An 11949-nucleotide genomic window follows, 5' to 3' on the forward strand; every position below is an offset into this window, starting at 1 on the left:
TACCAATGACTTTTCGAATCCATGTAACGCAGAATCGCTTCAAAGACAGACCAAAAGGCTATTAAATAGACTGTCATAATGTTTTGGCTTGCGTGACCCATATGTCATTAAGCTACAGATGTTAGTGGTGCTTTCATATGCACAAAAGACAGTTTTTTTACACAATCTGTTTAACAGAACACGATACATCATAGGACGTAGCATCTCGTATGACCTCTTACAAGCTCGCAGCTTTAGAACTGCGCATCTGCAGACGATTTCATCGCTAACAGAGCGTTTTTTCAACTGACCAGCCAATCGCGGCAAGTTATGAACCGACTTTCTTTTGCGCTGTCAAGGACTTGACGCAGAGACCAGTTTGCCTTCGTACCTGGCCTTGGAATAGCTTCGTTGTCTCGTTAAATGGAAGTCATGTGAGTTTATTTACTAGTAGACATTTGCGTTAATTCATCTTGTGATGAATGCACATTCCTACATGTAAATAATAGCGTTATTACAGTGAACTGTGTCACTAACTTCTGTTGTACGAAGACTCATCGTTCATGTTCTTTTATGTGTTGACTTTAGGATGCAATACGACGTTATGTGTCTGTTCTGGTAATAAATGTCTGTCACCTGAAAGCAGATGATTACTACAATGCGACCATGGCTTGAAAACGCGAAAAATTAATATCTAACCATAGTTGCCTTTAATCGTGCACGGTCTAATACCGTATGTGAATAAAAACTTGATTTCTATGATGTTGGAGTCTCTTAATAGTTTCACCTCCAGGTTCGTGAGTGGTGCCGAATTTTCAGAAAGCCGTTAACTTAGAATAAAAACACAGACATTTGTTTCTAAATGCAAGGCTCATTTAAAAATATCCATTACTCCTTCTGATGTGGAGAAGTTTTCGCATTGCTCAGTTCAGAAATGAAAACATCATCTCCGAAATGAAATGCAATCATTCTTTAAAAAATTCGTCAAGTTATCTTTTGTAATGCCAGACATATTTCTCTCTACCACAAATCCTTTAGTTTCTTGTCATTGTAATCATTAAGGGTTTAGGTCAAAGTATTGAATAATAACAAATAATTAGCCATTTATGTTTCTTTCGTCGCACTATAAATTTCAGAATTAAAAATCCATTCATCAAGGACAACATTCAGATTTTTGGCGGTACACCTGATTAGCAATTTCGTCTTCTGCAACTACATGACATCGGCAGTTCCCTGCAGGACAAACCAATATCTGTTTCGCTCAAAAAAGGTGTAACTGAGAATTAGGAGGATTATCTTCTATTCAGCGGCTAATAAATGCTTACAAACCCGAAGGAGACGTTAAGGTAAAAACTTGCAATATATTTAGTGACACCTGTACATAAAAATTTGTAATAGGTACATTATTACTATAGACATATTCTTGTTATTCTTTAACCCTACTTTAATGGTTTCCACTGCTGTACACTTACAGAGACTAAAATATCACTTAATTTATCAGCATCTCAGTGTTTTTTATTTATTCATTGTTTCTTATTATAAAATCTGTTGGTACTCCAGTATCAGCCTGCCAGCCAGTTTCGATCAGTGAGATCCAACGTAGTCCATGATCTAATTTTTATTCCGCTGGTACTTTTCAGTGATTCGTCTTTGCTTGTGGTAGTAGTATAGTAGTAGTAGTAGTAGTAGTAGTAGTTTTATTCATCCCTAGATTTGAAACCAGTCCAACAATCGAAGTGGGATCGAGTCCTACAACTTACACAACAGTATTTCACTTAGACTAGGATAGTTCGAGTTTAAAATGAAATTATCAGCAAAAAGGCAAGCTCTACGTTTAGTAGAAAACACAACAAAAAATATCAGCGCATCAAAACCGACAGCGCCGGTCTTCATGGATTGGAACAAGCCCTTCGACAAACTATGTAGAGATTGTGAAGATACGTTACACAGATCAAAATACCGGACTACATAGTAAGATGATAGTTTCTACACAACGGAAAAATCATTGATCCACAGACGAGAAGTAGTCAGAGACAATAAAAATAAAAACTGGTCTCCTACAAGGGTTAGTACTGTCTCTACCCTTTTCATCAGCTAAAGAAATGGCATCCCAAAGTAACAAGGAGCACAGCTAGCACAATATGCGGATGATACAGTGATGCATACAAGCAACAAACACTGCATAACAAGTGAATTTCACCGCAAATTAGTGTAGGAAAAACAAAGTGTCACTCAACAATGACAAAAGTAAAACTACATACTTCTCAAAAAAGCCACCGCACCTTGGGATCCCATGATCAACAAATGTTAAATGCCTCAGAGTCGTATTAAATCAACAAATTTTCTTCAAGGATGATATTACTCCGAAAATAACTACTTTTCTACAAATGGTGAAAGCACTAGCCTGAATAGATTCCAACCGATCCACTACAAAGTCCCAAGAAGACTGTTGAAATCACCTCATGGGAGAAAATCAGAAACATGCATGAGATCTTAAGGAATGACACATTGAATATAGCTATTCTGAAGAACGTGAATAAGTTGCACAATGCAATAAGTTAACTGAAACAAGCGATCCCAAATGAAACTAAATATTTACTACCCAACCACACCCCTGGAAGAGAATGAAAGTTCTGTTTAGCATTTAAGAACAACAATGACATAAATACAGAAGCCAGCCACAAGTTACGCATGAAAAATTTATTCACGTTTAACCATTTACCTTTTTCATGAGATAGGCTCTTACACGTTTCTATGATGGGGCCTCACCTTGTGCTCGTTAGCTGTTAGGTGATGTGGCCTTAAGTTCCTGAGTGAAGCATTAGTCGAATATTTTTACTGCAGTTTTTTAAAAGTTTTTCCCGTGTATTGTTGTTTGTTTTATTTGGTCTCCAGAATTTGTACTCTATTTCCCCATCGAGGACACGTGGTTACGTTGAATACATAATTGTACAGAGAGAAATATAAAAATGCATATTTAAAGAATTGAATGCTCAAGCGGTAAACCTTTGCCACAACAAATGTTTAACAAATATAACGATGAGTAAACTGGATATATTTATGTTATCAATACACACTGTTACTTAAATTTTGTAATAAATGAAAATATGAATCCTACAGACTTCACCCTACACTCTTAACAAACTGACGACCACTTTATACTGGCGAATGTCTTTAGAAACCAAAAGAGAGGACGCTAATTGAAAGAGGAGTGGCGAATGTCTTTAGAAACCAAAAGAGAGGACGCTGATTGAAAGAGGAGGTAAACTACGCTCTTCAAAGTGTTCAGAAATTCCGATCCTTCGTTGTCAAATGTGGAACACGAGAACAAGATGTGCTTTACCTCTGCTTCTGAGCCGGTATCGCACTTACATGTAGGGGAATCGTAAATGTTGATTGTATTTTTCGCCGACGATGTGGCCGAGCGGTTCTAGGCGCTTTAGTCAGGAACCGCGCGATCGCTACGGTCGCACGTTCGAACCCTGCCTCGGGCATGGATATGTGTGATGTCCTTAGGTTAGTTAGGTTTAAGCAGTTCTAAGTTCTAGGGGACTGATGACCTCATAAGTTAAGTCCCATAGTGCTCAGAGCCGTTTTCTATTTTTCTATGTTGTGCGTGCGTTACGTAAGAGTGGTACAGTTCGCTAATAATTTAACAACCATCATTCCCCGTTTTAGGGCACCGCGTGCTATGTTCAACATTCACAAAATGTGGCACAGCTTCACATGTGTGATGGAAGAAAAGGAGAAAAAAATTTGAATGGTGAGATAGGGTGAAAATAATATGAGACAAAAACAGTCGCAATAGAGGGACTACACAACACCCATTCCTATCCCATAAAGTGAAAATAAAAAAGTCTCCATGACACAAAGACACCGGTTTTGTTAAGTTGGCGGGAGCGACGTCTCAACCGCAGCAACACAAGTCACAAGACACAGAGGCGCATTCATATTACCTAACGGCACAAAATGTGCGCTAAACAGTCTTCATTGCTGGCGATTAGGTTAAGAAATCGTGCGTCAAAACACACTCGATGTAAAGCACTTTGCTGTAGCCTCTTACAGCTTCTCTCTTCCCCTTTCCTTTCGCCGCCCCTCCCCATTCTATACCTCCGCACCGTTCCCCCACGTCGTCGTATTTGATGATTTAGCACGTCTAGTAGACGGATACTTACAGTACTCGTACATGAAACACGTTACATGTGCAGCGTTTGGTAAAGTAACCGGTACCGTGAAACGAATGAAACGCTTTGTGCATTCGAGGCTTCTGATGCGAGCTGAAGTGTTCAGAAACAAGATGTTGGCCATACCGTCTGCGCTTACTCACATTTGCGAGCCGGCCGCGCCGCCGCCAGCCGTTGTGTTCTGCAAGCCGGCCGCTCTGCTACTGGCGAGACGAGCACGCACGGTTTGGACGCGACCTCCCTCACGGCACACTGCTGTGACTCGGCAGACTTGCGTGCGCTAGGCCGTGACCGTCGTATCTACAGCAGCTGCTCTCCGCGCACATTCGCGTACTAGCGTTGCAACTGACGTACTTTTATTTAGATGGAAGATGAGGTGCTAAGATTATTGACGATTAACAAGCATAAGGAAATAATATCTTAAAAGTACATATATACAGGGTGATTCAAAAAGAATACCACAACTTTAAAAATGTGTATTTAATGAAAGAAACATAATATAACCTTCTGTTATACATCATTACAAAGAGTATTTAAAAAGGTTTTTTTTCACTCAAAAACAAGTTCAGAGATGTTCAATATGGCCCCCTCCAGACACGAGCAATATCAACCCGATACTCCAACTCGTTCCACACTCTCTGTAGCATATCAGGCGTAACAGTTTGGATAGCTGCTGTTATTTCTCGTTTCAAATCATCAATGGTGACTGGGAGAGGTGGCCGAAACACCATATCCTTAACATACCCCCATAAGAAAAAATCGCAGGGGGTAAGATCAGGGCTTCTTGGAGGCCAGTGATGAAGTGCTCTGTCACGGGCTGCCTGGCGGCCGATCCATCGCCTCGGGTAGTTGAACCAATTTCAGACGATAAGGTTTCATAACTAACCTTTTTCGTAGGACTCTCCATACAGTTGATTGTGGAATTTGCAGCTCTCTGCTAGCTCTGCGAGTCGATTTTCCTGGGCTGCGAACAAACGCTAGCTGGATGCGTGCTACATTTTCATCACTCGTTCTCGGCCGTCCAGAACTTTTCCCTTTGCACAAACACCCATTCTCTGTAAACTGTTTATACCAACGTTTAATACACCACCTATCAGGAGGTTTAACACCATACTTCGTTCGTAATGCACGCTGAACAACTGTCGTCGATTCACTTCTGCCGTACTCAATAACACAAAAAGCTTTCTGTTGAGCGGTCGCCATCTTAGCATCAACTGACGCTGACGCCTAGTCAACAGCGCCTCAAGCGAACAAATGTACAACTAAATGAAACTTTATAGCTCCCCTAATTCGCCGACAGATAGTGCTTAGCTCTGCCTTTTGTCGTTGCAGAGTTTTAAATTCCTAAAGTTGTATTCTTTTTTAATCACCCTGTACTTAAAATATCGAAAAGGTCAAAAGAACTAAGAATAATGAAGTATAAGGCAGATAAACTGGTAGTTTCATTACAGGTTGGTCCATTGATAGTGACCGGGCAAAATATCTCACGAAATAAGTATCACTCGAAAAAACTACAAAGAACGAAACTCGTCTAGCTTCAAGGGGGAAACCAGATGGCGCTATGGTTAGCCCGCTAGATGGGGCTGCCATACGTCAAACAGATATCAACTGCGTTTATTTTAAATAGGAACCCTCATTTTTTATTACATATTCTTGTAGTACGTAAAGAAATATGAATGTTTTAGTTGGACCACTTTTTTCGCTTTGTGACAGGTGGCGCTGTAATAGTCACAAACGTATAAGTACGTGGTGTCACGTAACATTCCGCCAGTGCGGACGGTATTTGCTTCGTGATACATTACCCGTGTTAAAATGGACCGTTTACCAATTGCGGAAAAGGTCGATATCGTGTTGATGTATGGCTATTGTGATCAAAATACCCAACGGGCGTATGCTATGTATGCTGCTCGGTATCCTGGACGACATCATCCAAGTGTCCGGACCGTTCGCCCGATAGTTACGTTATTTAAGGAAACAGGAAGTGTTCAGCCACATGTGAAACGTTAACCACGGCCTGCAACAACTGATGATGCCCAAGTAGGTGTTTTAGCTGCTGTCGCGGCTAATCCGTAAATCAGTAGCAGACAAACTGCGCGAGAATCGGGAATCTCAAAAACAGAGTGTGTTGAGAATGTTTCATCAACATCGATTGCACACGTACCATATTTCTATGCACCAGGAATTGCATGGCGACGACTTTGAACGTCGTGTACAGTTCTGCCACTGGGCACAAGAGAAATTACGGGATGATGACACATTTTTTTCAGGCGTTGTATTTAGCGACAAAGTATCATTCACCAACAGCGGTAACGTAAACCGGCATAATATGCACTATTGGGCAACGGAAAATCCACGATGGCGGCGACAAGTGAAACACCAGCGACCTTGGCAGGTTAATGAATGGTGCGGCATTATGGGAGGAAGGATAATTGACCCCATTTTATCGATGGCAATCTAAATGGTGCAATGTATGCTGATTTCCTACGTAATGTTCTACTGATGTTACTACAAGATGTTTCACTGCATGACAGAATGGCGATGTACTTCCAACATGATGGATGTCCGGCACATATCTCGCGTGCGGTTGAAGCGGTACTGAATAGCATATTTCATGACAGGTGGATTGGTCGTCGAAGCACCGTGCCATGTCCCGCACGTTCACCGGATCTGACGTTCCCGGATTTCTTTCTGTGGGTAAAGTTGAAGGATATTTGCCGGCCGGTGTGGCCGTGCGGTTCTAGGCGCTTCAGTCTGGAACCGCGTGACCGCTACGGTCGCGGGTTCGAATCCTGCCTCGGGCATGGATGTGTGTGAAGTCCTTAGGTTAGTTAGGTTTAAGTAGTTCTAAGTTCTAGGGGACTGATGACCACAGATGTTAAGTCCCATAGTGCTCAGAGCCATCTGAAGGATATTTGCTATCGTGATCTACCGACAACGCCTGACAACATGCGTCAGCGCATTGTCAACGGATGTGCGAACATTACGGAAGGAATGTCGTTACACGTATTGCCAAATGCATTGAGGTTGACGGTCATCATTTTGAGCATTTACTGCGTTAATGTGGTATTTACAGGTGCATGCGTTCTCAGAAATGATAAGTTCACAAAGGTACATGTATCACATTGTAACAACCGAAATAAAATGTTCAGACGTACCTACGGTCTGTATTTTAATTTAAAAAACCTACCTGTTATCAACTGTTCGTCTATAACTGTGAGCCATATGTTTGTGTCTATTACAGCGCCATCTATCACAAAGCGAAAAAAGTGGTCAAACTCAAAAACTGATATTTCTTTACGTACTACACGAATATGTAATAAAAATGTGGGTTCCTATTTTAAAAAAAGCAGTTGATATCCGTTTGACCTATAGCAGCTCAATCTAGCGGGCCAACCATAGCATCATCGCGTTTCCCCCTTCAAGCTAGACGAGTTTCGTTCTTTGTAGTTTTTTCGTTTGACGCTTATTTCGTGAGATATTTCGCCCGGTCACGATCAATGGACCACCCTGTATATATTGAAGCGCCAAATAAACTGCTATAGGCATGCGTATTCAAATACAAAGATATGTAAACAGGCAGAATACGGCGCTGAGGTCGGCAACGCCTATGTAACACAACAGGTGTCTGTCGCAGTTGTTAGATCGGTTGCTGTTGCTGCTATCGCAGGTTAACAAGATTTAAGCGAGTTTGAACTTGGTGTTACCATGGCCAGCATGGCCGGCATGCGAGTGGGTGTGACCACAGCATCTCCAAGGTAGCGATGAAGCGGGGATTTTCTTGTACTACCATCTCACGAGTGTAGCGTGAATATCAGGAATCCGGTGAAACATCAAATCCCCGACACCGCTGCGGCCGGAAATAGATCCTGCAAGAACAGGGCCAAGGATGACTGAAGAGAATCGTTCAACGTGACAGAAGCGCAACCTTTCCGCAAACTGCTCCAGATATCAATGCTGGGCCATCGACGAATGTCAGTGTGCGAACCATTCAACGGAACATCATCGATTTGTGCTTTCCAAGCCGAAGGCTCGCTCGTGTACCCTTGATGACTGCACGACACAAAGCTTTACGCCTCGCCAGAGCCCTTCAACACCGACATTGGACCGTTGATGACTGGAAACAAGTTGCTGGTCGGGCGAGTCTCGTTTCAAACTGTACCGGGCGTATGGTCGTGTATGGGTATGGAGACAACCTTATGAAGCCATGGACCCTGCACGCCAGCAGGGGACTGTTCAAGCTGGTGGAGGCTCTGCAATGATGTGGGGCGTGTACAGTTGGAATGATATGGGACCCCTGATACGTCTAGATACGACTCGGATAGGTGACACGTACTTAAGAATCCTGTCTGAGCACATGCGTCCATTCATGTCCATTGTGCATTCCGAAAGACTTGGGCAATTCCAGCAGGATAATACGAATTGCTGCAGACTTTAAACTACTGAGCTAGACACTTCCGCTGGCCACCAAACACCCCAGACGTGAAAATTATTGAGCATATCTGGGATGCCTTGCAACGTGCTGTCCAGAAGAGATCTCCACTCCCTCGTACTCTTACGGATTTATAGACCGTGCTGCAGGGTTCTTGGTGTCAGTTCCCTCCAGCACTACTTCAGACATTAGCCATGTTGCGGCACTTCTGCGTGCTTGTGGGGGCCCTAGACAATATTAGGTAGGTGTACCAGTTTCTTTGGCTCCTCAGTGTATTTAAATAATACTGAGATTGAAAAGGTCGAAAGAACTAAGAATAAAGTAGTATAAGGCAGATGAAGCTACCTGTTGTGTATTGTTTTTCAGTATATGTATCTCCTTGATTATTTTCAATGGGGATCTCTAAAGTCACTTGTCTGTGAGACCCCAGTTGATATGGAGATGGAATTAGTTCTCAAAATTGTAACTGCCTGTGATACGATTCGAAATACACCAGGGATATTTGTCATGGTGCGTCAGAATCTTGTTCGCCGATGTCATGCATGCATTGAGGTTGATGGCCGTCAGTTTCAGCACATTTTGCAAGATGCAGTACAAACGGCAGGTTCACTGTGTCAGTAATGGTACTTGCAGTTTACTGCAACTACTGTAAATAAAAAAAAGTCTCCATAATGTGATTTTATTCCTATTGTCTCCTTAAGCTGGCTTCTCCGACCCCAGGTTCCCTACCCCAAATTGTAAAGTGGAACACCCCTTGTGTCCTGTTAAAATTTTGCACGCTCTTAAGGAAACACCATATATCGCCTTGTTTCACTGCTGTTCAGTTCTTGGTGTGGCCGAACGGTTCTAGGCGCTTCAGTCTGGAATGGCGCGACCGCTACGGTCGCAGGTTCGAATCCTGCCTCGGGTATGAATGTGTGTGATGTCCTTGGGTTAGTTAGGTTTAAGTAGTTCTAAGTTCTAGGGGACTGGTGACCTCAGATGTTAAGTCCCATAGTGCTCAGAGCCATTTGAACCACTTTTTTGTTCAGTTCCTCCGGCTGCTAAGCTTCGTCTCTCTTTTTGTTAGGTTCCTGTATTGTGAAAAGGGAAAAATATAACTGTTTTAAAGGAAAATTCAATTTCTTCCCCGATTTATCGAAAGAAAGGTATTGGGAAGATAGTTACATAAAAAGAAATTTAGTGTATAAACAAAGTTAACTGTTTCTGCGAACGACAGTTACTGTCTCTGGTTGCATTTACGAGCTAGTCGGCAGTTTTCATTCAAGATACTGGGTTTGACCGTACTCTCGTTTAACTTGTGAGAAACTAACGTGCTCACAATTACGAAAGAGCATTTTAATTTGAAAGGTTCGAAAATAGTAACAGAATATTCTGAAAACTAATTATGATTTCGGTACAGCTTCTTCCGAAGCTGTGTGTTTCATAGCGAATAGTGACGAATTCATTCGAAGAGCTAAATAATAGAAGACTGTACCACTCTCGTGCTGTTCTCCTTATCGGATGAGACACGCTCCTCAGAAATAACAGGCGTGATTAATACGCACAAAAACGAAGGAGACGGCACAGTTCTCTGTGCTGGCACTTCCAGGGATCACCGAGCGAGGTACCGCAGTTGCGAAATACTGGATTTGCATCCGGGAGGTCGGCGGTTCACATTCTCTCCCGATCATTCAGATTTAGGTTTTCCGTTGTTCCCCAAAATCGCTCAAGGTTGATACCATTGGAAGGACGCGATCAAATACCAACTCCAACGACCTCGTCGTCAATATGACGTTAAGGGGGCCTGGACATCATGACGACTCAAAACACGGAATTTTTTATTTAATAAAATTCTGTGATTCTTCCTGATTCTAAAATTACATACTTCATGTATAATACTTCACCATTTTCAAGTTTAAATAGCGTTTTAAAGCAGATACGGCGCGGAATGTCTAACTGTCACACTACTTTCAAATACAAAACCTTGCCTACAGTGTCTTTTTTTTTTTTTTTTTTTTTGCTTTCGCGCCGCTGTTTCCACGGCAACTCGTTTGTGTTATAACGCTGAAGAACATATCGACTGTACTACGAGCAGGGATTTATTGAGACCAATCTTTCTGTCGATACAAGTAGATTACTTGCGTTTACTTGTGTTTTTTTCCGTGCGTTCGTGTTTTTGTAGGCGTATCAGCTCTTCAGATAAGTGTGATGGACGTCATGATATGTGTAACGTTTTAGCTTTAATTTGGTATGAAGAAAGCGTTACTGCTAGCCAATAGATAATGAAAGCGGGTTGCAAGCTGTGATCTGTCTGGGGAAGTTAACCGTGGATTACTGGGCAACATTAACATTAGGTATCTAGTCTAAGTTTGCCAAGTTCCCAAACAGACTAACATTAATGATAATCTTTTAATAGTCATACAACAACCGGTAATATATATATAAAAAGGAAAATTTGAATAAAAAGAAAGAAATCAGTTTATATTTGGAAATTTATTTTTAAGATTGGTCATTGAAATTTCACCATATTAAATTCTATTCGTAACAAGCTGGTGCCTTATTTAGGATTGTGAAAATCTTACGGAACACATCAAATATAGAGCCAAGATTGGGAGTCTGCATACAACACTGCATTCATAAAACACCACACAAAGAGCGTTGAAACGCATGCAAGAGAAAGTTAACCACTACAAACAGATTCAAATTTTTACCCAAAGAAATTACGTTCGTAGCACAATCCTGTCCGTCATGTAATTACCACACACTGGTATACTAAATTCATATTAACTCTTTGTGAAATCTTCGCAAAAAGAATAGCTGAGGGCTACTTAGATGATTACACCACATGCTTCACGTGGTCAACTTGGTTTACACAAAGCGTATAACTCCACAATAATTTTGATAATTAAAATAAATTAGATCGAAAAGCAAATTACAAAAGAAAAACCTCGAACTGGTTACTAACTTCTTACTGTTAACCTGACGGGTCAAACAGTTATATAAGCACGTGGTACTGGTCTCACAAAGTACACCCCACGTGGGTTGAACATAAAGAAAAGTTGCTATATTGAAAATATTGTCAAGACGAGACGTTATAATCACACAAGCATTCGCATTTAAGATTGAACTTAGTTAGAGTTACTGATCAACACGTGGTTCCACTTTACTCACAAAGTAGTAACAAAGCAACTCCCGGAAAATAATATGAACTTCACACGAGAATTACACTACGCTGCAATTTAAGATAACCTTAGATATCTTAGAGCTAACCCGAAATAAAGGTGATTAAATTCTCAGTTAGGCTGAACTTAACAAATCCATTGTCCTACGGACTTAGCAGACACGCGCTTAGCCGGAGATCTTATCATTTCAGAC

General features: G+C 41.5%; 1 protein-coding gene across 2 annotated transcripts in view; it reads right to left on the bottom strand.

The window, feature by feature from the left end:
• The window catches only part of LOC126262322 (methyl farnesoate epoxidase-like), a 352434-nt gene extending 348024 nt beyond the window's left edge, over nucleotides 1-4410 (bottom strand). Inside the window, exon 1 of one of the 2 annotated variants that reach the window (XM_049958875.1) lies at nucleotides 4307-4410. The gene's annotated coding sequence lies outside the window, so the exon portion shown is untranslated. The remainder of the gene's footprint in view (nucleotides 1-4306) is intronic. The other variant, XM_049958876.1, reaches the window with a different exon arrangement.
• Nucleotides 4411-11949: the final 7539 nt, after the last annotated feature.

The sequence above is a fragment of the Schistocerca nitens genome, chromosome 6, assembly GCF_023898315.1.
Source record: "Schistocerca nitens isolate TAMUIC-IGC-003100 chromosome 6, iqSchNite1.1, whole genome shotgun sequence".
NCBI lineage: Eukaryota > Metazoa > Arthropoda > Insecta > Orthoptera > Acrididae > Schistocerca > Schistocerca nitens.